The following is a 24,096-nucleotide window of genomic DNA, read 5'->3' on the forward strand; positions in this document are numbered from 1 at the left end:
TGGCTTTACCACTATGCCACAGTGCTGCCCCACCCCACCCCCATAATTTTTATGTTCCTTTTTTTGGATAGACCTATGGGAAAATTAACAAATACTTAAAATTTTTCAATTATAACTTTAAAATTTCTGTTTTCTTTATTCTTTCAATGTATACCTCATATATTTTGTAATTAATAGGTGCACATGTGTTTAGTATTTACTATGCTGAATTAGCACTTTTATCATTATTATTCTCTTCATCACTGGTGTATTTCTTGCCTTAAACACTGTACATGGTTTTGTTTCATGTCTACAGACTGGATCTTTGAGTTTTGTTAGAAGGATCACTGTTTTCTTACTTTTGTTCTAATCTTTAACCTCTTTCTGGACAATTAAGATTATTTTTAAGGTTTATTTATTTATTTTATTTGAAAGGCAGAATTAGAGAGAGGAGAGAGAGAGAGAGAGAGAGAGAGAGAGAGAGAGAGAAACCTTTCATTTGCTGCCTCACTCTGCAAATTGCTACAACAGGTGGAGCTGGTTCCGGTGAAGTCAGGAACCCAGAACTCCATCCTGGTCTTCCAGGTAGCAGGGGCCCAAGTGGGCCATTTTCCACTGCTTTCCTAGGCACATTTACAAGTAGCTGGATCAGAAGTAGAATGGCTAGAACTGGAACAAGTACTCCAATATGGGATGCTAGCATTGTAAGCTGTAGCTTCAGCAGCTGTACCACAACACTAGCCCCACATCAGTATCCTTATTATTCCATTTCATTCCTTTTACTGACTTTTTAAAGTAACATTTATTTTATTTATTTGAAATGCAGAGTTACAGCAAGACACAGAGAGAGAAAGAGGTCTTCCATCTGCTAGTTCATTTCCCAAATGGGTGATACAGCCAGAGCTGGGCCTGGCCGAGATTCTTCCTGGTCTCCCAAGCACTAGGATCTTCTGCTGCTGCTTCCCAGGCACATTAGCAGGGAGCTAGATTGCAAGTGGAGCAGATGAGAATGGATCCAGTGCCCATATGGGATGTTGGTGTCACAGGTGGTGTCTTTACCCATGATGCCACAGTGCCGGCCCCTACTGTTTTTTAATTATAGAATTTTGATATCTTTATTTTGGAAACTAATCTACAGATTGTAATTTGTATATTTCATTTATTATAGTCTACTTTGAATTAGTACTTCACCACTTGAAGTATACACACAGAATAATCCCATTTACTCCTGATTTGTGCTATGCTCATATTTGTCATATATTTTACTTTTATATTTCTTATATACTTCTAAATATATTTTATGGCTTTAAATTGAAAATCCTCCTTAAAATATCAAAAATAACTTTTTAGCATTTACCCAATATTTACCTTTATGTTGGTATTCTGTATTTTGTGTTATGCATTTCAGTGTGTTGACCTTGAGTAATTTCCCTTCATTATGAAGAACTTGTAAGTGCTGGATGTTGATGGTGAATATTCCCATCTTCTTTTAATTAAAAATGGCTTTTTCACCTTCATTTTTATATATATATATGATATATATATATATAACATATATATGTCATATATATTTTTTGCTGGGTATAGATTTTTAGGTTAGCAGTTTGTATTTCTTTCAGCATTTTAAAGATATTATCCTGTGCCAGCATTGTGGTGCAGTGGGTTAAGCTGCTGTTTGCCATGCTGACATCCCATTTGGAGTGCTAGTTTGTGTCTTGCCTGCTGTATTTCAAATCCAGCTTCTTGCTAATGTGCCTGGGGAAGGCAGTGGAAGATGGCCCAAGTATGTGGGTCCCTGCCACCCATATGGGAGATCCCTGAATGCCCACAATGACTGAGGTTGGGCTATGGCTGAAGCTTGGAGCTAGGAATGCAATTCAGGTCTCCCATGTGGGTGACAGGAGCCCAATCACTTGAACCGTCACTGCTGCCTTGTAGGGCCAGCATAAGCAGGAAGCTGGAGTCAGGAGCTAGAGCTAAGAACCGAATCTATGTATTCCAATGCAGGATGCAGGCATATTAACCCCTAAGCTAAATGCTAGCTTCTTGACTTTCTTAAATGCTATCTTCTCCTAGGATGTGTTAATCAAGGTATCAACATATTGTACCTGAAGTGATTAAGTGCAACAATTCCAAATTGCCTCAAGCAAAAGAGATAGGCATTCATTATATAGATTTGCACATCCCCAATATGAGTATCCCAAGCAGATAAAGCCTAATCTCTGAGTATCAGCCTGCACATTTCTTGGCCCCAGAGACCCAAATTCATTTAAAGGCTACCTTTGGGCAGGTCTTTTGATTTTATATGAAATCTTGGAGGGGAGGATTTATAAAATATTTGCTTTTTTGAAAAATTAGCAAATTGTTGAGTAAGGCCAGAGCCAGAAAAACACCTATTTAATTTTATTTGGGTTTGTTTTATTTCATATTCTTTTCTTTACTTCTTTCAGCCCTCTCAGTATACATTATTTGTATTTATACTAATGGTATAATTTATAATTTTTATTTAAAGAAATGACTATGGAATTTTCACCTATGAAGATACTTGGATTATTTTATAACATGGACTAAATATTGCTTCCAGGAAACTACTGTATTGGTTTATGTGTGTACGATTGCCAAGGAACTGCTAAGTTCTGAAGATAAGAGAGTGGTTGAATGAGCCCTTCTCTGCACAGGGGAATGCTATAGACTTTGTCTTCAGAACAGCAATGGTGTTGACTCAGATTCAGTGAAATAAGAATCGAATGGGTTCTCAAATAAACTTGAGTGAATGTAGGTTTTTTGTTTGTTTGTTTGTTTCCCCTGTCTGGTGTTATGTGGTCTTGTATCCGCAACTTTAGACTGATCAGGTAAATAATGCTCTAGTGGCTTATGTGAGTAAGTTGTACTACTCTAGACTTCTTGGTTACAAGGATCTGAAAATTGCTACTTAACTTTGCTCAAGTAATACAAGGATTCATCTGGAATTCTAAAGAAAATTTTCATGGAAATCAAAGCAAAGGGGACATAACTCGATTGGGCTTTGGTGCCATGCTGCTTTGGGACATGGTATTTCATATTGGTGTTGATTGTTAAGACTATACATCCCTCTCTATATTTGTACTCTGTGTTATTTTTGGACCTGGCATAATCACATAGGAAGTTGGAAGTGAGCAGAGGAGAAAGAGTTCTAGCCAGGGACTAGGTAGTTTGAAGTTAGAATAATCAAGGCAAGATTCTATTATTGGTTCATATGAGATATACAGATGTACTTCAAAAAGCCAGTAGAAAATGGAATTCAAATTAAGTTTATTTTGGTGCAAAAAATTTGAAATTTATGCATCTGAGGGATCTTCAAAAAGTTCATGGAAATGTGTATTATGGACAAACTATGCATGGATTTCAAATTTTTTTGCATTAAAAATCTTTTAATTTAATAAATAAATCTTTTAATCACAAGCTTTTAAAAAGTAGGTATCTGGCTATAGATTTTACCTGTTTTTCTTGTTCAATTTAATCATGAGACAATTATTTAAAAATGAAAGACTATACCTTAAAGACTAGAGAGAAAAGAGAGACGAATGGTTCATCTCAAGTAAATGATGGATCCAAGATTCTCATTTTTATGACTCCAAAGATTAAACTTCTTAACCCTATGTAATATGGTGAACTATCTTAATCCAGAAGTTACTCCCTTCTCTAGCTTTGAGGGATTTTACTCTGTGTGTGCAAAGAGAGAAAATCTGTCTCAATAGTTTTGGGGTGGTTAGAACACTATAAGTTGCAGTCATTGCTATTAACAAACAACTGTAAAAGCTCAGTGCCTTAAGTTAACACCTATTTATTTTTTCACCCTCTTAGGGTCCAGTGCTGGTATTCTTGGGTGGGTAGCTATATAGGGTAACTAATCTGCTAACCATAGCTCAAGACTCCAGGCTGCTTCCAACATATTATCATGAAAGTCACTGAAGAAAGGAGAGAAGTGAGAGTCTGGAGAAGCCCAACTGTTCTTAACTTCTTTGGACTGCAAATGACATATTGCTTTCATTCATAATCTGTGGATAAGACTGGGCATTCAGTATTTCCTAAGCAGGTCTGTAAGTGATCAGTCTCTGCCACACCACGTGTTACTTAGAAGGGTATTTATTAATTTCTAAACTCATGGTGGTTTTCTACTCATGTTTTTGTTATTACTTTCTAACTTAATTGAACTGTATACATTAACATATAGTCTGTAAAAATGACAATCCTTTGAAGTTTATTGATACCAGTTTCACAGTTTTGAATACAGTACTTCATAAATATTCCACAGATGCCATAATACTATTGCATTTCATCATTTTTGGCACTAATTTTCTTTTTTTAAAAAAACTTAAAAAAATTTTTTTTGACAGGAAGAGTGGACAGTGAGAGAGAGACACAGAGAGAAAGGTCTTCCTTTACCATTGGTTCACCCTCCAATGGCCGCTGCAGCCAGCACGCTGTGGCCTGCGCACCGCGCTGATCTGAAGCCAGGAGCCAGGTGCTTCTCCTGGTGTCCCATGAGGGTGCAAGGCCTAAGGACTTGTGCCATCCTCCACTGCTCTACCGGGCCACAGCAGAGAGCTGGCCTGGAAGAGGAGCAACTGGGACAGAATCCAGCACCCTAACCGGGACTAGAACCCGGTGTGCCAGCGCCGCAGGCAGAGGATTAGCCTATTGAGCTGCGGCGCTGGCCGGCACTAATTTTCTACAAATGAACATGAGTTCAAGCTCATTAATTGTGTGGGTAATGTTGTCTGTTTCTTTATTATATTTTTGTAAGTTTAAAAGAATTGTATTAAACTCTCCCATCATGTTGTAACATTTGTTTCTCTTTATAGTACTGCTGTTTATTTTATTTTGTTCAATTTTTAGTGTTTGTTATTAGGAGTATACATTTTTGGCATTCTTTAAAATATGTTACAACAGTATTATATATGTCAGAAGTGGGTGGTCAAAATTAAATGCTCAGTTGATAAATATTAAGTTTAGGGGCTGGGGTTTTGGTTCAGTGGGTCAAGTCCCCTCTTGTAACATTGGTATCTGATATTTGAGTACCAGTTCAAGTCCTGGCTGCTCCACTTTCAATTTAGTTGCCTGCAAATGTGCCTGTAAAGGCAGCAGAAGGTGGACCCCTTCTACCCACAAGCAATTTAAGGATGGAATTCCTGAATTCTGCCTTCGGCATGACCCAGACTGACCATTTAGGCCATTTGGGGTGTGAACCAGCAAATGAAAGATCTCTCTTTCTCTGTCTCTCCCACTCTGTTGGTCTGCCTTTCAAATAAATAAATCAATAAATCTTTCAAAAATGAATTTAGATATGAATACTGCCTAATTTCTAGAACACCATGGCTTGAAGATTTTTGGAAGTCAGTTTCTCTTTCATATACTAGTCCTATGATGAGTGATTCAATTGGCAAAGCAGCTTCATACAGTCATTTAGGGACTCAAGTTTCTTCCCATTTATTTGATCATCGTCCCATGGTGTTGTGCATCTGGAAGGACAAAGCTGGATAGTGGGCATGGCCATGTTTGCATTCCTGGAAGGGGTAAAAATAAAAAAAAAAATTAATTAAAAAATCTATGACATTGCTATTAGGTAGTCAACATTTATTTGGAATTTTCCATGTAGTTAGCACTTTCTGTGCCCTTTGTGTCCTCTTTATTTTTTTTTAATTTGAAAGACACAGAGATGATCTTCTATCTGTTGGTTCACTCCGCAAGTGCCTGTTAGAGTCAGAAGTAGTCCAGGCTGAAGCCAGGAACCAGTAACTCTATCTGGGTCTTCCATGGAGGTGACAGGGACTCATGTACTTGAGCCACCACCACTGCTTCCCAGGGCGGGTATCAGTAGGGAGCTGGAAGCAGAAGTAGTGCTGGCACTTGAATCAGGCACTCTGATATGGGATGTGGGTATCCCAAGTGGCGTCTTAATTGTTCTGCCAAATACCTATCTCTCTTTTTGTGCTTTGTATGTTCATTTTTTCCAGGATTTGAATGCCTTTTGTTTTGTCTGAAGAATATCTATTGAAATTTCTCTGAGACAGTGTATCCTTTTAGAAAACTCCATTTGTATTGGTCTGAAAAAGTCTTTATTTCAACGCCATTCCTACAAGACATTTAATCTGTCAATCCTGTCCACATCCAGGATAAGGTATGGTTTCCTGTATTGTTTCAAAGTAAACCACAGGTTCCACTTGTAGTAGAAATCAGGTGATAATTTCCCTTAATATTTTGAAGATGCTTTTGTCTCTATCTGCTGACCTCAGCGCTGCTATTGAGAAGCCAGTTCTTGGTCAGATTGTCACATCTCTGAAAATAATCTTTCTCTTGTCAACTTGGAGTTCTCCCTTTCTTTTCTTTTTGAGTTGGGGTATGGCTTTTTGTGAAAGCAGTGTTCTGCAAATTCACCATGGTGGGTTTGATATGGTTTATTTTTATTCACCTTGATTAGGTTTTATTGGACTTTTAAAAGCTGGGGATTGATATTTTGTAGCTGGTTCTGGAGTATTCCCAGCAACCCAACCATTGCTTTAGCCCTGCCTTTTCTTTCCTCTTCATTTAGAGGTGCCAATATGTCAATTATGTTAGAACTTGCAAGTTTATTCTTATTATTATTTTCATAGTTTCTGTTTCTTTATTTTGTATTGCATTTTGGATTTTTTTCAGAAATATTTTCCAGTTCATCAATTCTGTCTTTATTGTGTCTGATCTGCATTTATTCCTTGTGTGATTTTAGTTGCTCATTATATTTTTCATTTTCAAGAAATTCTTTTTATTTGTTTAAATCTTACCCACTCAATACAATTTCTTATTCATATTTTAGTCTCCCATTTTATGTACATAACTTATTCAACATATTTATGGTGGCTTTTTTCTCTCCTTTCTTGTTGGTGCAGGCAATTTTCTTTTCAGTTCCACAGAAAGTTATTTCAAGGTTCTCATTGGGATTTATGAAACTGTGGAAAGTTAGCATCTCCCATCAAATTTCTCACCTTAGACTTGCTTGAGATATGCCTTCTGTTCTTGGTTTCCTGAAGGAGTTGAGACCTGAAGGTCGAGATCGCCCATGTTAGGCAAATGTTTCTAGAGTAGAAGCTAGCCTCAGTGATAAGTTCATGTCTTTGGATTTTTCTCCACTTAGTTTTTGACTGAGTGTTTCTTTCTTTCTAGCTCATTAATAGATTTAAAAATTTTATAGGGCCGGCACCACGGCTCACTTAGCTAATCCTCCACCTGTGGCGCCGGTACACTGGGTTCTAGTCCCAGTTGGGGCGTTGGATTCTGTCCCAGTTACTCCTCTTCCAGTCCAGCTCTCTGCTGTGGCTCGGGAGGGCAGTGGAGGATGGCCCAAGTGCTTGGGCCCTGCACCCTCATGGGAGACCAGGAGAAGCACTGGCTCCTGGCTTTGGATCGGCGCAGCGTGCTGGCCATAGCAGCCATTTGGGAGGTGAACCAATGGAAGGAAGACCTTTCTCTCTGTCTCTCTCTCTCACTGTCCACTCTGCCTGTCAAAAAAAAAAAAAAATTCTTTTTGCAGTTTTAGTAGCTATGGGATAAACCATGTCCCCTAAAACTCATATATTGAATTCCTCAACCCCAGTACTTCAGAATGTGTCTATATTGGGAGATAGACCCTTTAAAGTGGTAATTGGCCAGCTCCGCGGCTCAATAGCTAATCCTCTGCCTGCGGCGCCGGCACACCGGGTTCTAGTCCCGGTTGAGGTGCTGGATTCTGTCCCAGTTGCTCCTCTTCCAGGCCAGCTCTCTGCTGTGGCCAGGGAGTGCAGTGGAGGATGGCCCAAGTGCTTGGGCCCTGCACCCGCATGGGAGACCAGGAGGAAGCACCTGGGTCCTGGCTTCGGATCAGCGTGGTGCGCCGGCTGCAGCGCGCCGCCTGCAGTGGCCATTGGAGGGTGAACCAATGGTAAATGAAGACCTTTCTCTCTGTCTCTCTCTCTCACTGTCCACTCTGCCTGTCAAAAAAAAAAAAAAAAAAAAAAGTGGTAATTAAGGTAAAATGAAGGCATGAATGGGTCCTAACACATTATGACTGGTATCTGTATAAGAAGATATTAGAACACAGATACACACAGAGAGATGACCATGCAGAGACACCAGCAGAAGGTGGCTATCTACAAGGCAAGGTGTGAGGCCTCAGAGGAAACTAACCCCTTAGACTCTTTATCTTGGAGTTTTAACCTTCAGAACTGTGAGGAGGCTGAAACAAATTTCTGTTGCTTAAGCCACCCCATCTGTGGTATGTTGTGATGTCAGCCTTAGTACATGAATAGCAGGATTATTCAGTGTATCTAAAATGGTGGATGTGCGGCTTTTTAAAAATGAAACTCTAGGGGCCAGCATTGGGCCCGCATCCCATATGGGCTCTGGTACTTGTCCCAGCTGCTCCCCTTCCCATCCAGCTCCCTACTGATGGCCTGGCAAAAGCACTGGGGCATGGTTCAAGTGCTTGATCCCTTGGTACCTACATGGGAGACCTGGATGAAGCTGCTGACTCTTAACTTCAGTCTGGCCCAGCCCTGATCGTTGTGGCCATCTGAGGAGTGAACGAAGATGAACTGAATGAATTGAAGATCTCTCTGTTGCTCCCTTTCTCTCTTTGTAACTCTGACTTTCAAATAAATAAATAAATAAATAAATCTTTTTTAAAAATGAGACTCTACAATTAAAGTTAGCCATCATAGCACATTTCAAGAACCGAAAGAGGTGAGCCAAGAATCCAGAAAATTATATTCTTTGTAAAGTTTTGAAAGATCACTTTAAATAAATTATAGGGTCACAAGTATTGCATATTTAAAAATATTTACTTATTTGAAAAGCAGAGAGATAAAGAGAAACAGAGAGATAGAGAGAAATATGAACCTTCCATCTGCTTCCAAATGGACCTAACAGTCAGGTCTGGGTCACACTGAAGCGAGGAACCAGAAACGCCATCCAGGGCTCCCATGTGAGACCTGGGCCATCATCTGCTGCCTTTCCAGGTGCTTTAGCAGGAAGCTGGAGTGGAAGCAGAGCAGATGGGACTCAAACCAGCATTCTGGTATTGGATGCTGGCATTGTAAGGAGTTTCTTAACCTGCTGCACCATAATGCTAGCCTCAGTATTTTATATATATATATATATATATATGTAACTTTATATGCACCATAATGCTAGCCTCAGTATTTTATATATATATATATATATATATATATATATATATGTAACTTTAACTTCTGCTTCTTCTTTAAGACTTGAGTATCCTTTCTGGGTTCCTGGTGAGATTGTGAATAGAAGAGGCAACTATGCTCAGAGCAGCAATTTCAAAAGTTCTTGTTCCTGTTCACTAGTGTTTAAGAGCTTATTAGAAAACCAGACCTGTTTAGCTGTTACTTGTGCATGTATCTCTTTTATTTGGAAGAATTTGGATGAAAGAATAATATGAATTGGAGAAGAGTATGATGATTTTATATATACCTTCTACTGAGGCAGAGCTTTTAGCTAGTCCCTCCCACTTGGACTTAACCAGAAGACCAAATATGTATCCCCAAAAGATTTAACCTGTGTTATTTGAAATCTTAAACATGGGGCCTGTGCCCACCCCACAGCGGCATGAATGTCATGCAGTAACTCTTTAGGCAAGGATTTCTGTCTTTCTTGCTCTCTTTCTCTCTGCTTTTTGTCTCTTCTAATGTTTTTGTTGTTGTTGTTGTATGGTATTTTGGATGGAAACTTGCCTTGCTTACATAATTTGCATATTTTGTAATGTGCATCTTCTTATCTATTTCATATCATTGTTCAAAGTGTATATTTTCTGACATTTGTGTGCATTTATGAGTAAGGTTTTTGAATCTTTTGACACTGTTGATCTTGCATAATGCTGAGGAATTTAGCCCGGGGTGTGCTTTTTAGCAGAAAGGCATCTGCTAGAAATCATTTTCTCACTTAATTACTGAAATGGCCCTTCAAGTGTAATTTGATATTAAATTCCTATACCATATTGTAGGTTTCACTTCTAAGAATGCTAACACAATGGACAAATGTTTCCCATCAAATATGTTTGATGACTGATATTTTGGTTTGCCAGTGTAATGAAATGAGATTAGTGCTGCCAGATCTGCTCCCCCTGCCCCCCTTTCATTTTTGTTTAAAGAAACGACTGGTGAAATTACTAGGGTTGGAGAAACGCAGCTGCCTTCTTTATGTGCTGCATAATTTTGCTCTCTTGATTTCCTGGTTAACTTGGCAAGGTTTCTAAATCAATGTTTAAATAGGAAAATGTCCTAACCAACTGAAAAACCCCTGTGGTTCCTAAATACATTTATAAAGCAACACTTGATAATGTCCCAAATCAGAGAGTATTATAGTTGCTTCAAATCTACAGTGCTCCTTTGGAGATTGTAGTACTTAAAATTTTTAATCATTTTATTAGTGGGTGCTAATTGCTGGAGTTACTTTCCAAAATTTGTATTCATTTTTTTGAAAGATTTATTTATTTATTTGAAAGTCAGAGATACAGGGAAGGAGTGGATGAGGGTTAGAGGGAGGGAGAGAGCAATATCTTCCACCCACTGGTTCACTCCCAAAATGGCCACAACAGTCAGGATTGGGTCAGGCTGAAGCCAGGAGCCAGGAGGTTTATTCATGTCTACCACTGGGTTCAGGGGCACAAGCCTTTGGGCCATCTGCTACTGCTGGGGCATTAGCAGGCACTTGGATCGGAAGTGGAGCTATTAGGACTTAAATCAGCAACCAAGTGGGATGCAGGCACTGCAGGCAGTGGCTTTATCCATATGCCACAGTGCCAGTCCCATACTTTTCAAAATTTAAAATGTAAGTAACATTAACATAAGTTAGGGAAATGACAATTTCTGAAATTAGTAGCTTGTCAAAAGGCTTTGCAGCTGTTGGCTAACAAGGAAGAAGTAAGGCTCAGTGGAAGAAATTTCTCATTAGAATTAACATTGATGATCTTAGATAATGTGCAGCAGGCTAACATTTGTCACCTATGTTGGTTTCTGCTCCCTTGAATCCACAATAATAAAAACTCTCCACCAACACATCAGCCAACACATTTCCATTTTGACAGCCAAATCAACTGGTTGAGCTGATAGAGTTTCTTTCTAGATGGAGGTTGGCCAAATTTCTCTTTGTTAACTGTTGAACCAGAGAATCCTAACCAACTCAAAAAACAAAAATGAAGTTGTCACTGCAACCACTTGTTTTTCTCTGCCGACTCAATAGCAGCTGACTCAACCACCAGCTCTGTCTGCTCACTCATTCCTCCCCTTTCCACACTTCCTTTGGCAATGGGATACTTGAGTCTTCCCTTCTCTTGGACCTTTCTGCCATCTCTGTCCTGATTAACTCATGTCAAGGGGGAAATATGAGCAGGTCATTTTGGCTGTGGCTATGTGACTTATCTGCTGGTTGGACAGAATCAGAAACAAGTGGAAGTGTCTATTGCTCTACTAGCAGCTCTTGCCAGATTGCCTTAAGAGTGCTAGAAGGCTGTAAATAACCCTTGGCATGTTCTTGTGTTCTCCTTCTTTTAGGTCAGACTCTTGGCTGATGTGTGAGTCTTGCTGTCAACGAAGAATCATGAGCCTGTCTGTAAACTCCTCTCAATGTGAGGAGCTCTGCCTGCTGGTCTTGGTTTTGCTGAAGGTGACACGACTGTCTGCCTAGGCCACAGGATGTTCTGCAGGGATGAAAGTCTGGGCTTGTTATGTGTGTCAGCTGTGGACTTAGATAGAGCTTAGCAATTAAATTCCAGGAGAGGATTCACTGTGGAAACTATGTTGAGCATGAATACTCTTGAAAGCCCCTTAAGTCAGAGTTTTATTATTTGACACTGTGTCCATATGAAAGGCTTCATTTTAGACAGAGAGGGAAGAGAATGAGAGGTATATAGTGAAAGATGGCATTTATGTGTTTTTAAAACATGCAGTAAGTTTTGATGTAGCCCTGGCTCCCAACTGGGTTTAGAAGCTTTATAGGCTTTGTGGATGAGGGTACAAATCAGACCACAGACATTGCCTTCTGCTTTTAACAACACAATTGAATAAGCACTGGATAATTGGGTGGCTTGTGGTAAGCTATAATTATAGACTTTGGTTTCATGTGCAAGGGGAAAATATTTGGACCCAATTGAATGCCTCAAGTATCCAGTAAGTTTCTGAACAATAAAAATGACTTCCAAAGATAACTGCTAAAACTTTGACCCAGGCTATGAGAGAGGCTAAAAATGGACAGTTAACTTTCAAAAAAGTTTTCATGATCTCACATCCTCATTATCTGCCTAAGTCTGATTAGTGATTGAGATTTTGAATGTGAAAAATGAATGTTGAAAATAGGCCTGTGCTATTGATATATGATGATATTTAAATTTCATGTTCTCATTAGGTGCTGTATAAGAGCTAGTTCTTGATTTCTAAAACCTACCATGTCATGATCTTACATGCTAATCTAACCTTTCCTCTCTCCTGCTGCTGCCCCATATAACCTCACCATGTTATTAGCCCTTCTGCCCTGGATCTCTGTCCCAGTTCTAACCTCTTACCCATCGGTCTCCTCCACCATTTCTGTGTGGGAATCTCTGTTTCTGGTTTGGGGAATTACTAACAATAGTTTATCAACAGGTATCAGTATCAACCGGGGAGAATCCCGACTAGGATGCCCTTATATCATACAATTCAAGGAGGATACATTGTGAAGGGTCTTTCCTGGAGTTCTTTAAGACATGTGGCTCTAATCTCACTTCTGGTCTCCATGGTGGCAGGCTAGGTATGGAATAGGCAGTCAGTGCTGCAGCTGGAGGAGGCTGGCCCTGGTTTCCTAGATGGAGCTAAATTTCCCAATGAGTAGGTTCTACAGAGCTTATTGTATCTGAGGGGGATTGGTTCTAGGTTGTCCTTTATATAAAATGGTGTAGTATTTGTATATAACTTATCTACATCCTCCCATGTCCTTTACATGATCTCTGGAATACCTATAATATCTAATGCAATGTAATTGCTGTGTAAGTGATTGTTAGAATGTATTCTTTGGTGAACAATAACACAAACAAAGGTTTGTACATTTTCAGTTTGAATTTGAGGATGCTGGACTCATGGATAAGGAGAGCCAACTGTTCGGACACTAAGGGGTGAAAAAGAATTGCAAAAATCTCTGTGTATGCGTGTTTAGTGGGAAAATTGGATCCAAGTTTCAAGCAACAAACTTATGATGAAACTTCTGGGAAATCCCACTTTGGTAACATGGTGGTTTCCTATTTAAATGAATTTGGCTTTTCTTTTAGTTGCTTGCTTCTTTTTCTTTAATTGAATGTTTATTACTACTCATATGCATATGACATTTTACAGAAATGCATAAATGTGACATTATCATATATACTAGAGGGTTTTTCTTTGCTATTTTTTTCTTTCCTTTCCTTTCTATTTTTCAGCTTGGCTTCCCCATTCCTTTGTTCTCTCCACACCCTGATTTTACTGACATCACTCGTTTCATTTCATGAGAACCCAAGTTGTGTATCCTCCTGTGTGTATCTGTATGCTTATATATTTGTAGAGGTATTCACCTTTCCCACATGTGAACATAGATACACATTCATGGGCTCATATAAGCATACACAAAGATCATGCACATATGCATTCATATAGTTCTTGGTCAATATCTTTCATTCTTTTAAAAGATTTGTATTAAATTCACTTTTCTGCATTTTGCTTTTCTCACTCAACATTACCTTGTAGAACTCTTGCCAACACAATAGATACTTTAAAAAAATGATTGTAGAATAGTTTTGTGGATTGAATGTGCCAAAGTTATCCACTCACTCCTATCTATGGATAGACATTCATTTTGTTTCCCATTTTTGCTAGTATGGTGTTGGACTAAACACTTTTGCTTATATTTCCTGAGGTTAGTGGTACTTGCATTTACACAAGATAGATCCTAGGAGCCGGCGCCGCGGCTCACTTGGCTAATCCTCCACCTGTGGCGCTGGCACCCCGGGTTCTAGTCCCGGTTGGGGTGCTGGATTCTGTCCCGGTTGCTCCTCTTCCAGTCCAGCTCTCTGCTGTGGCCTGGGAAGGCAGCGGAGGATGGCCCAAGTGCTTGGGCCCTGTACCGCATGGGAGATCAGGAGAAAGCACTGGCTCCTGGCTTTGGATTGGTGCAGCGTGCCGGCCGCAGCGCGCCGGCCATAGCGGCCATTTGGGGGGTGGACCAACGGAAAAAGGAAGACCTTTCTCTCTGTCTCTCTCTCACTGTCTAAGTCTGCCTGTCAAAAAAAAAAAAAAAAAAAAAAAAAAAAAAAAAAAAAAAAACCACACACACACACATATATATATATATATAGGTTCCTAGATTTAAATGAAGATATTTCCAGATTGCTTTTTTCCAAGGCTTTAGTAATTCATTCACATCCTCACTTGTCATATTAGGGGAAGTTCTTTCCCTTTATGTCTCTGGCAGCAAAATGTACTACCTAATATCTCTTTATTGTTCTTATGAACTATCAGTTTATTTTAATATATTTTTTGGTTTAGGTTTTCACTGAATTGTCTATGATTCCTACCTTGTCCATACTTCTATTGAGTCATTTTTTTCTATTGTAAATTTGAAAGATAAATTGTATGTTATAAATAAACAGTCCCTTCTGTGGGATGGTGGCACTGCAGGTGGTGGTTTTACCCACTATGCCATAGTGGCAGCCCCATAATTAATTTTCTATCAATTTTTAATGAACCAGTATTTCTTGAATAAGCAATCTCCAATTTTGAATTAAAATAATAATTTTGCTCTATTAAATTTTGAAATATATTGACATCTAATATTGGTTTCTCTGTTCTGTATTAGTGATCTTTGTGTCTTCCTAGGTCAGCAGCTTGTTGATTTAATTATAGCTGGCTTAATAGAATGGTCTGATGCCACACAGGAAAAGTTCTTTGTCACCTTTCTTCTATTTTAAAAACTTGACAATCCTTGGAATTTATTTCTTCCATGGAAATTTTAAGGTAATTTTCTCTAATTCCAAAAAGCTCCCTAAATTTTACATTTACATGTGAAAGGGAATGTATGTATATGTGTGTGTGTGAGTGCATGCACATATGTGTATATATTTCACATATATTTTGTGTCTATTTATTACATAGTTATATCTACAATCATCTTGTATTTTAAATATTTTAAATTAGTTTATATATTTTATTTATTTGAGAGGCAGAGAGAAGGAAAGAGAGGTAGAAACAGACAGGTCCCATCCACTGATTCAACCTCAAAATGCCCACAATGGAAGGTGCTGGACTGGGGCCAAATGCACGATGCAGGAAACCAATTCAGGTCTTCCACATAAGTGCCAGGGTCTCGACTACTTGGGCCATCACTGCTACTTCACAGGACCTGACCCAGTAGAAAGCTGAAATAAGAACTGGGACTCAGACCCAGGCACACTGATATGGGATGCAGGCATCATAAGTGGTATCTTAACTGCTATGCTAAATGCCTACCCCATGAGCATATTTTCTGTTGGCTTCTGGTAGAAGTGTTTATTATCTACATAATATTATTTAACTTCAATTTTATTTGAAATTTTAAATAAGCATGCTATCTGATTTTAGAAAATCTTTTTGAACATCTTTGCTTTTCTTCTTTAACAATCAGTATGATTAAGTCTGTTGCTAAATTACCTGAAACCCTTCTTATTAATTTCCTAAGAAGTTAGATTCTCTTTGATAGTACTTTATTTAGAAATTGTGCATTTACATTCAGAAGAAACTTCACTTCAGTGTATAGTTTATGAATTTTGACAAATGTAATTTATGTAACTAAAACCACACACAAGATAAAGAAAAATTTTACCTCTTCTAAAACTTTCCTCAGTGTTCTCCCCCAGTCACCAGCCCAGCAAATAGTGATTTGTTCTCCAGCACAATAGAAGGAATCTTTTCAAGGGTGTCCTATAATTGGAATGAGGATATATAAGCCTTTGAGAATAGCTTCTGTGAGATGGTCTTCTTTTACCTTTCATAATGCTTTTGAAATTTATCCATGTTGTGTATGAATCAATAGTTTGCTTGTTTATTCATTCAGCTGTTGACGGACTTTTGGGCTGTTTCCAGTTGTTGGTGATTATGAATAGAACTGCTATAAACATTGGTGTACAGGTTTTTATGTGAGCTCAAGTTTTAATTTTTCTCAGGTAAATACCAAAGTTTGGGATGGCAGAGTTGTAGGGTAGGTGCGGGTTTAACTCTACAAAACACTGTAAAAATGTTAGCATTTCTATTAGCAATGTTCCAGTTGTTCAACCTCCTCTCTGGGATTTTATATTTTCAGTATTTAAAAATTTTGTCTTTCTAATAGATGTGCAATAATAGAATCATGGTTTAAATTTGCATTTTCCTGATGGCTGATGATGTTGAGCATCTTTTCATGGCGTATTTGTCATTACATGTCCTCTTTGGTGAAGTGTCTGTTCAAGTCTTTTGTATATTAAAAAAAAAATTTGGGGCCAGCGCTGCGGCTCACTAGGCTAATCCTCCGCCTGCGGTGCTGGCACACCTGGTTCTAGTCCCAGTCGGGGCACTGGATTCTGTCCTGGTTGCTCCTCTTCCTGTCCAGCTCTCTGCTGTGGCCAGGGAGTGCAGTGGAGGATGGCCCAAGTGCTTGGGCCCTGCACCCACATGGGAGACCAGGAGAAGCACTTGGCTCCTGCCTTTGGATCCGCATGGTGTGCCGGCTGTAGCGGGCCGGCCGCAGCGGCCATTGGAGGGTGAACCAATGGTAAAGGAAGACCTTTCTAAACTCTGTCTCTCTCTCTCACTGTCTACTCTGCCTGGAAAAAAAAAAAAAAAAGAAAAGAAAGAAAGAAAAGAAAAAAAAAATTTTGAGAGGGAAAGAGAGAAAGCTCCTATCTATTGATTCACTCCTCAAATGCCTGCAATGGCTGAGGCTCGCTGTGATTAAAACCAGAAACCAGACATTCATTCATTCCAAATCTCCCATGTTGGGGGCAGAAACCCAATTACTTTAGCCAATATAGGCTCTGCCAATATAGAGGCTCGGCCTCTCTGCATTAGCAGGGAGTTCAAGTTAGGAGGCAGAGCCAGGCTTTGTACTTAGGCACTCTGGTGTGAGACATGGGCATCTTAACTGACATCTTAGCCATCAGACTAAACATTTGCCCCTGTCTATTTTTAAATTGGGTTGTTTTCTGAGTGTTGAGTTTTGTGTCTTCATTAACTTAATTTTATAGTATGTCTGAAAATGGGGTCGTATTTTTCTTTCCTCTTTTTCAAATATGCTTGACTCTTCTAGTTCTTTGCCTTTTTTATATAAAATCGACATCAGTTTATATTTAAAATAAATTAAAATAAACAAATCAGACTGAGATTTTGATTGGAATTAAGTTAAATCTGTAGATTAATTTGAGGACAATTGACATTTTTTACTACTTTTAATCTTCTGGTCCATGAACATTGTTTATCTTTCCATTAATTTAGGTCTTCTGTGATTTCTTTCATCAGTATTTTGCAATTTCATTATATAAATCTTGCTCATATTTTGCTAGATTTATATATCTATGTACTTCATCTTCTGTGGCTATTGTAAGTGGTATTTTAAAAAAAAGTTTTAATTTTCAATTTTTAATTCCCAATATATAGAAAATCTAAAGTATGTGTGTGTGTATTTTGACCTTGAAAGCTGACTAAACTCATTGTTAGTTCTTAGAGTTATGCTTATGAATTTCTAATATTTTATGTAATAATTATGATGTCTTGGAATGAGTTTTATTATTTCCCAATCATAAAGCCTTTTCTTTATTGCTTTTTTTTTAGGGTCTTAGTGCATTGGTTAATATTTTTAGTATGATACTGAACAAGAGTGGTGTTACCTGGTTGTCAGTCTTGTTTGAAAGCATTTAACCTTTCACCATAAAGTAGCATGATAGCCATGTTGTTGTTTTGTTATATGTTCATCATTGCATTGAGGAATTTTTCTTCTGTTTCTAGTTTACTGAAAGTTTCTTTTTTAAAAAAACTTTGGATGGATAAGGTCAAATGCCATTTTCTGTATCAACTGATAATATCATGTGCTTTTTCTTCTTCTTTAGGTTATAAATATGGTAGATCACATTGGTTGATTTTCAAATAGAGTTACATTTCTGGGCAAAACCTCCATTTTGGAAAAAATGCTTTTCCGATTCCCAAAATGTGGGAGATTTCTCCCATTCCAAGCAATTCCCCAATTCTCTGTGGATGCCTACTGGGTATCCTAAAGTTCAGTTCCACTCTGACACTAACTAGAGTTAGCAGATTCCAAAAGTTAAATTCAGTCCTATAAAACCCCTACTACCTCAGATGACAATCACAAGCATTAGGTCCTCAGTTACCTATACCTTCTTCCCAACTTGCCTACAAGTCAGAGATTCTCATAGATCTCTACTGGGTCCAATTATTTGCTATAGCTAAGCGTGCATAGGTTTACGTTTTAAAACCCCAGTACCTCAGGGTGAGACCTTGTTTGGAAACAGGATCATAACAGATTGGTTAAGATAAGGTCATACTGGGATAGAGTGGGCCCCATTCTCCAGCATGACTGGTGTCTGTTCTAAAAAGAGGAAATTTGGTCCCAGACATACACATGGAGGATCACCATGTGAAGATAAAGGCAGGGATCAGGATGATCCTTTGATAAGCTAAGGAATGCCAGAGATTGCAGGAATCCGTGAGAAGCTAACAAGAAGCAGGAACAGATTCTTTCTGCCCTCAGAAGGAACAAACCCTGTTGACCTGCAGTTTTTGCTGACCTGAAACTTCTAGTCTCCAGAACTATGTAACAATAAATTTCTGTGCTTTATCCAGTTTGTAGCCACCCCCCTTTTTTATAGCAGTCCCAGCCAGAGTAAACAAGGACTTTTCTGATTAGCTCTTCTTGCATAAATTTTACTAATTTGAATTGGAGAGCACAATCCATTTAACAGTTTCTTATTATAGTCATATGTCACATAATGTGTCAGTCAATGATGGAGCATATACTTCACAGTGGTGCCATGAGATTGTAGTGACTAGTGATGTTGTAGTGATCTTCATTTATGTAAGAGCACTCTGTGATGCTCACATAATGACAAAATCACCTAGTGATGCACTTCTCAGAACATAACTCCGTTGCTATGAATATATGACCATATTTTGTTATCAGATTTTTTGTACATGATGTTATTTGTAATTTTCCCGTCTTATTTTGTCAATGTCTTCAGAGTATCTAGTGATATTTTTTCATTAATTCCTGATATTGGTCACTGTGTCTTCCTTTTTTATTCTTCTGGTCAATATTGTTAAAAATTTATAAATTTTAATAATCATTTCAAAGAGACAATGTTCATTTTATTATATCCCTCTATTGGTTTTTCTACAGTAAAATTTACTGATTTCTAGTCTTATTTTCATTATTTCTTTCCTCTGCTTGCTTGTTTAATATTTATTTTGCTGTCTTTGTTTTTCCAACTTCTTATAGTGAAAATTTAGATTCTTGATTCAGGATCATTCTTTCCTAATATGAAAGCTTGTTGCTGTAAATTTCTTATTGAGCGCTGCTTTTATAGTTTCCCATAAATTTTGAATGTTGCATTTTCATTTTTATTCCATTCAAAATATTTCTTATTTACTTTGTAATTTTGTATGTTTTAAACATTTCAAGTGTTTGGAAATATTTTGTTATGTTTCTGTTTAATCTGTTATTTGCAGAGAGCACAATTCATATGATTTCAGTTCTTTTAAATTTGTTAATGTTTGTTGAAGAGGTTTAACATTGTATTTTTAAAAATTAAATAAAACTGAGATGCAAACCCCCATATTTATGCTGTCTCTTTCAATGAGTCATTAATCACCGTACAGTTTCCTGTTTTATTGAAGTTTATTCAAAAATTCCTGAGTCAATTTTCACAGCATTTTTCTTTGCAAAAATTCTTCCATTTCCTCTAGGTTTTCAAATCTGTCACCAATAGTTTTCTGTATTATTCTAAATATTTTTTCTAAAGATTTATTTATTTGAAAGGCAGAGTGACAGAGAGAGGGAGTGACAGATGGACATACACACATGCATAGAGAGGGAGGAGGAGAGAGAGGAAGAGAGAGAGAGAGAAAGAGAGAGAGAGAGAGAGAGAGAGAGAATCTTCCAACTTTTGGTTCATTCCCCCGAAACACCCACAACAGTGGAACTGGGCTAGGTTGAAGCCAGGAGCCAGGAGGTCCATCCTGTCCTCTACATTTGGATGGCAGGGACGGAAGCATTCATGTCATCTCATTGACAGGAAGCTAATGCTAAAATAAAATAGGATTGAATGTGGAGCATCTAGGACTTGAACCAGCATTCAGACATGGGATGCAAGCACTGCGCCTCCGTGCTTCCTTTCCCATTCCTTATTTTATGTGTTTTTATCTTACTCTCTCTTATTCAGATTCATGAAGGATTAATTTTTTTTCTATTAGTTCCCTCCAAGAATCAGCTTTTGGATTTCTTTGTCAAGCCAACAGGTTTTTCTTTTCTTTTTCCTTAATTAAACTTGTAGAACTTCCTCATTTCTTTTTGTTTGATTTTGATGTTTCAATATGAGCACTGTGGTAATATTCTTATCCTGTGGTAATGAAAGCTTTTGAGGCCATGTTTTCTTCTGAGTTAGTGCTTTTATTTTCTCCCAAAGGTGTTTGTACGAAGTGGTTTCTGTGGCGTGCTTTCTAGTTAATTTGTAATTTTTCTTTTGATTTTCTTCTCATGGTAAGGCTTAATTAAAATTGTTTTTTTTTTTTTAAATTATTTTGACAGGTAGAGTTATAGACAATGAGAGAGAGACAGAGAGAAAGGTCTTCCTTCCATTGGTTCACTCCCCAAATGGCCGCTACGGCAGGTGCTGCGCTGGCCGGAAGCCAGGAGCCAGGTGCTTCCTCCTGATCTCCCATGCGGGTGCAGGGGCCCAAGCACTCGGGCCATCCTCCACTGCCTTCCAGGGTCACAGCAGAGAGCTGGACTGGAAGAGGAGCAACCTGGACCAGAACCCGGCGCCCATATGGGATGCCGGTGCTGCAGGCAGAGGATTAACCAAGTGAGCCACGGCGCCAGCCCCTAGAAGTGTTTTCTAAAATTTTCAGATGTAAGGGTTTTTTGGATCACTTCAGTTATTTATTTCTACTTGTATTGTGTGAAGAATATGTTCTATACAAATCTGACATTAAAACTTTATTAATTTTTAGTGAAAAGTACATGACTATTTAAAATTTTTTTATTATGGGGATTTGGAAAAGTGAATATTTTTAGTATGGAGATTTGGAAAACTGAATATTCAGCATTTGAGGAATAAAAAGTTCTTTATATATGAATCAAAAAATTATTACAGCTATCATTTATATTCATATGCAAAATATCTAGTTTATTGAATCTAATTTTATAAACACATTTAAAAATATTTTATTTATTTATTTGAGAGTTAAAGTTACAGAGAGAGAGAAAGAGAAAGAAAGAAAGGTCTTCAATCCACTGGTTTAATCCCCAAATAGCCACAAAAACAGGAGCTGGGCCGACATGAAGCCAGGAGCCAGGAGCTTCTTCCAGGTCTCCCATGCAGGGTAAATATTTGGGCCATCTTGGGCCCACTTGGGCCATCTTCCACTGCTTTCCTAGGACATCACAGAGAGCTAGGTTGGAAAAGAAGCATCCAGGACATGAACCAGCACTCATGTGGGATGCTGGCACCTCAGGGGAAGCTTAGGCTACTATGGCATGGTGCTGGCTCCAATATACATACATTTTTAAAAGGCAGAGTTTGAAAGGCAGAGCCACAGATAAAGATCTTCCATCCATTGCTTCATTCCTCAAATGGCTGCCATGACCAGGCTGGGCTAAGCAGAAGCCAGAAGCCTGGAAGTCCATTTGATGTCCCACATGGGCGTCAGGGGCCCAAATACTGGGCCATCTTCCACTGCTCTTTCCAGATTCATTAGAGGGAGCTGGGTTAGAAGTAGAGCACCTGGGACTCGAACTGGTGCTCACATGGGATGCTGGTATTACAGGTGGAGGTTTAACCTGCTCAGCTACAATGCCAGTCCCTAAATCTACTTCTTGATTCATTTCTGTCCTTTCCAAGTTTTCCAGTAGATCCATCCCATTCTTAAAACACATCAACTAATATACTTCTTTGTAATCTTTCCTGAATTATATTATAACTTTCATGATATTAATATCTTATCCTTAGTTTTTTGTTTGTGCAAACTTCATTCAGCAAATTTGTGGAGCATTATGTTAAGTGAAATAAGCCAGACACAGAAAGACAGATATTTAAAGTTCTCTTTCATATATGGAAGTTTAAAAAAAAAGGTGGATCTTAACTTAGAAAAGTGATTGCTAGATATTGGGAAGGGAAGAAGGGTTTAGGGATAGAGGAAGGTTAGGTGTCTGGTATGAAAACACAGTTAGATGGGAGTAATTGGTTCTATATGTTTCACAGCACAATGGGGTGAGCAGAGTTCACAATACTGTATTATTCATCCTGTATAAAGAACTGGAAGAGAGGTCAAAGAAAAGATGAGGAAAAGCTAGTTTCTTTGTTTGATCAGTTTATGCTGTATGTATGTGTTGAAACATTGGATTGCATCCCTTAAAAATGTGTGTTACATGCGAATCCAAAGAAAAATTTGTGGGAAATGGAATTAAAAGACAAGTTTATTTTGGTGCCACAAAAAGAGATTGAAATATGTGAATGTGATGGATATTTAAGAAGTTTAAGGAAAATAAATTATGAAAGAATTATGCAAGAGTTTTACAATTTTTTTGAAACAGAATAATCTTATCTTTTAGCTCCATTTTTCCATGAACTTAATAAAATACCTGCATATTTACTTGTTATTTAGTTAACTCTTTTACGTTCTGTTTTCTTTATCGCAGTGGAGTCTGTGTTTTTTTTTTTTTTTTTTTTTTTTTGTAAACAGATTATAGCTTTTCTAAGGTCATTTAGATGGTCTCTCTTTTACTGGAAGAATTTAGTTCATGTAATGAATAATATTCTTCAACTCCCCTTTCTTTTATCTTACAATTATTATATGGTAAGTCATTACATTTTATTCTTTCTCTTATTTTCTTATAGATTTGATCAAGTTAATATTCATTCCATTTTGCACATAAATCTGTAATTTCTTATATTTTTTCCAATCCATCAACTTTTAACTTCTGTTTCCCTAGGTTGTGATACACACAAATTTCTCTAAGGTATGTGAAGATACTTTTATCCCTACTTGCAGAGGTATGATTTTCCTCGGTGTGACACTTTTTTCTCCAATAAAATGGATCTTTATTTTCACTCTCTTTTCTTCCCTTCCTTCCCCATTTTTTTAAGGTTTAAAATTTCTCTTGAATATACTCCTACTGCTTTAAGGGTTTTTGTTTGTTTCATATTTTTGGTGAGGTTATTGTGAATTGATATTTAAAGACATAAAGATCATTGTAATATAGATTTGCGAATATATACTATGTAAACATACGTTTTTATGTATAATACATATCATATAAATTCTAAAATATACCTATAATATATTATCTTATAGATATTGTACAATTCCTTACCACATTTTCTTCTGTTATTTCCTATTGTGAGACCAAGTTCAGGCAATAATTTTTATCTGACAGATTCTTTACTTGGCCAAACTTAATCAGGCTTTTGAAACTTCTCTGTGGCCTATCTAAGCTATTTCTTTTTTTTTTTTTAAGATTTTATTTATTTATTTGAGAGGTAGAGTTACAGACAGTGAGAGAGAGAGAGACAGAGAGAAAGGTCTACCTTCCGTTGGTTCACTCCCCAGATGGCTGCAACGGCTGGAGCTGCGCCGATCTGAAGCCAGGAGCCAGGAGCTTCTTCCCGGTCTCCCATGCGGGTGCAGGGGCCCAAGGACTTGGGCCATCTTCTGCTGCTTTCCCAGGCCATTAAGCTCTTTCTTATAAAATCTAATTTTAGCAAAAGAGTCCCGTTAAGTCAGTTTAGCCAGAATTGCCATCTTCAGTATCTGATCATCTTCAATGTCTGGTCTAGTTGATCAGGTCCTCCACTTTCCCCCTGATCTCCCT

At 38.0% G+C, this 24,096-nt stretch overlaps 1 pseudogene; it reads left to right on the forward strand.

The window, feature by feature from the left end:
* The window catches only part of LOC100354656 (protein max-like), a 189,952-nt pseudogene extending 166,704 nt beyond the window's left edge, over positions 1 to 23,248 (forward strand).
* The last annotated feature ends 848 nt before the right edge of the window (positions 23,249 to 24,096 follow it).

Source organism: Oryctolagus cuniculus, chromosome 1, assembly GCF_964237555.1.
Source record: "Oryctolagus cuniculus chromosome 1, mOryCun1.1, whole genome shotgun sequence".
NCBI lineage: Eukaryota > Metazoa > Chordata > Mammalia > Lagomorpha > Leporidae > Oryctolagus > Oryctolagus cuniculus.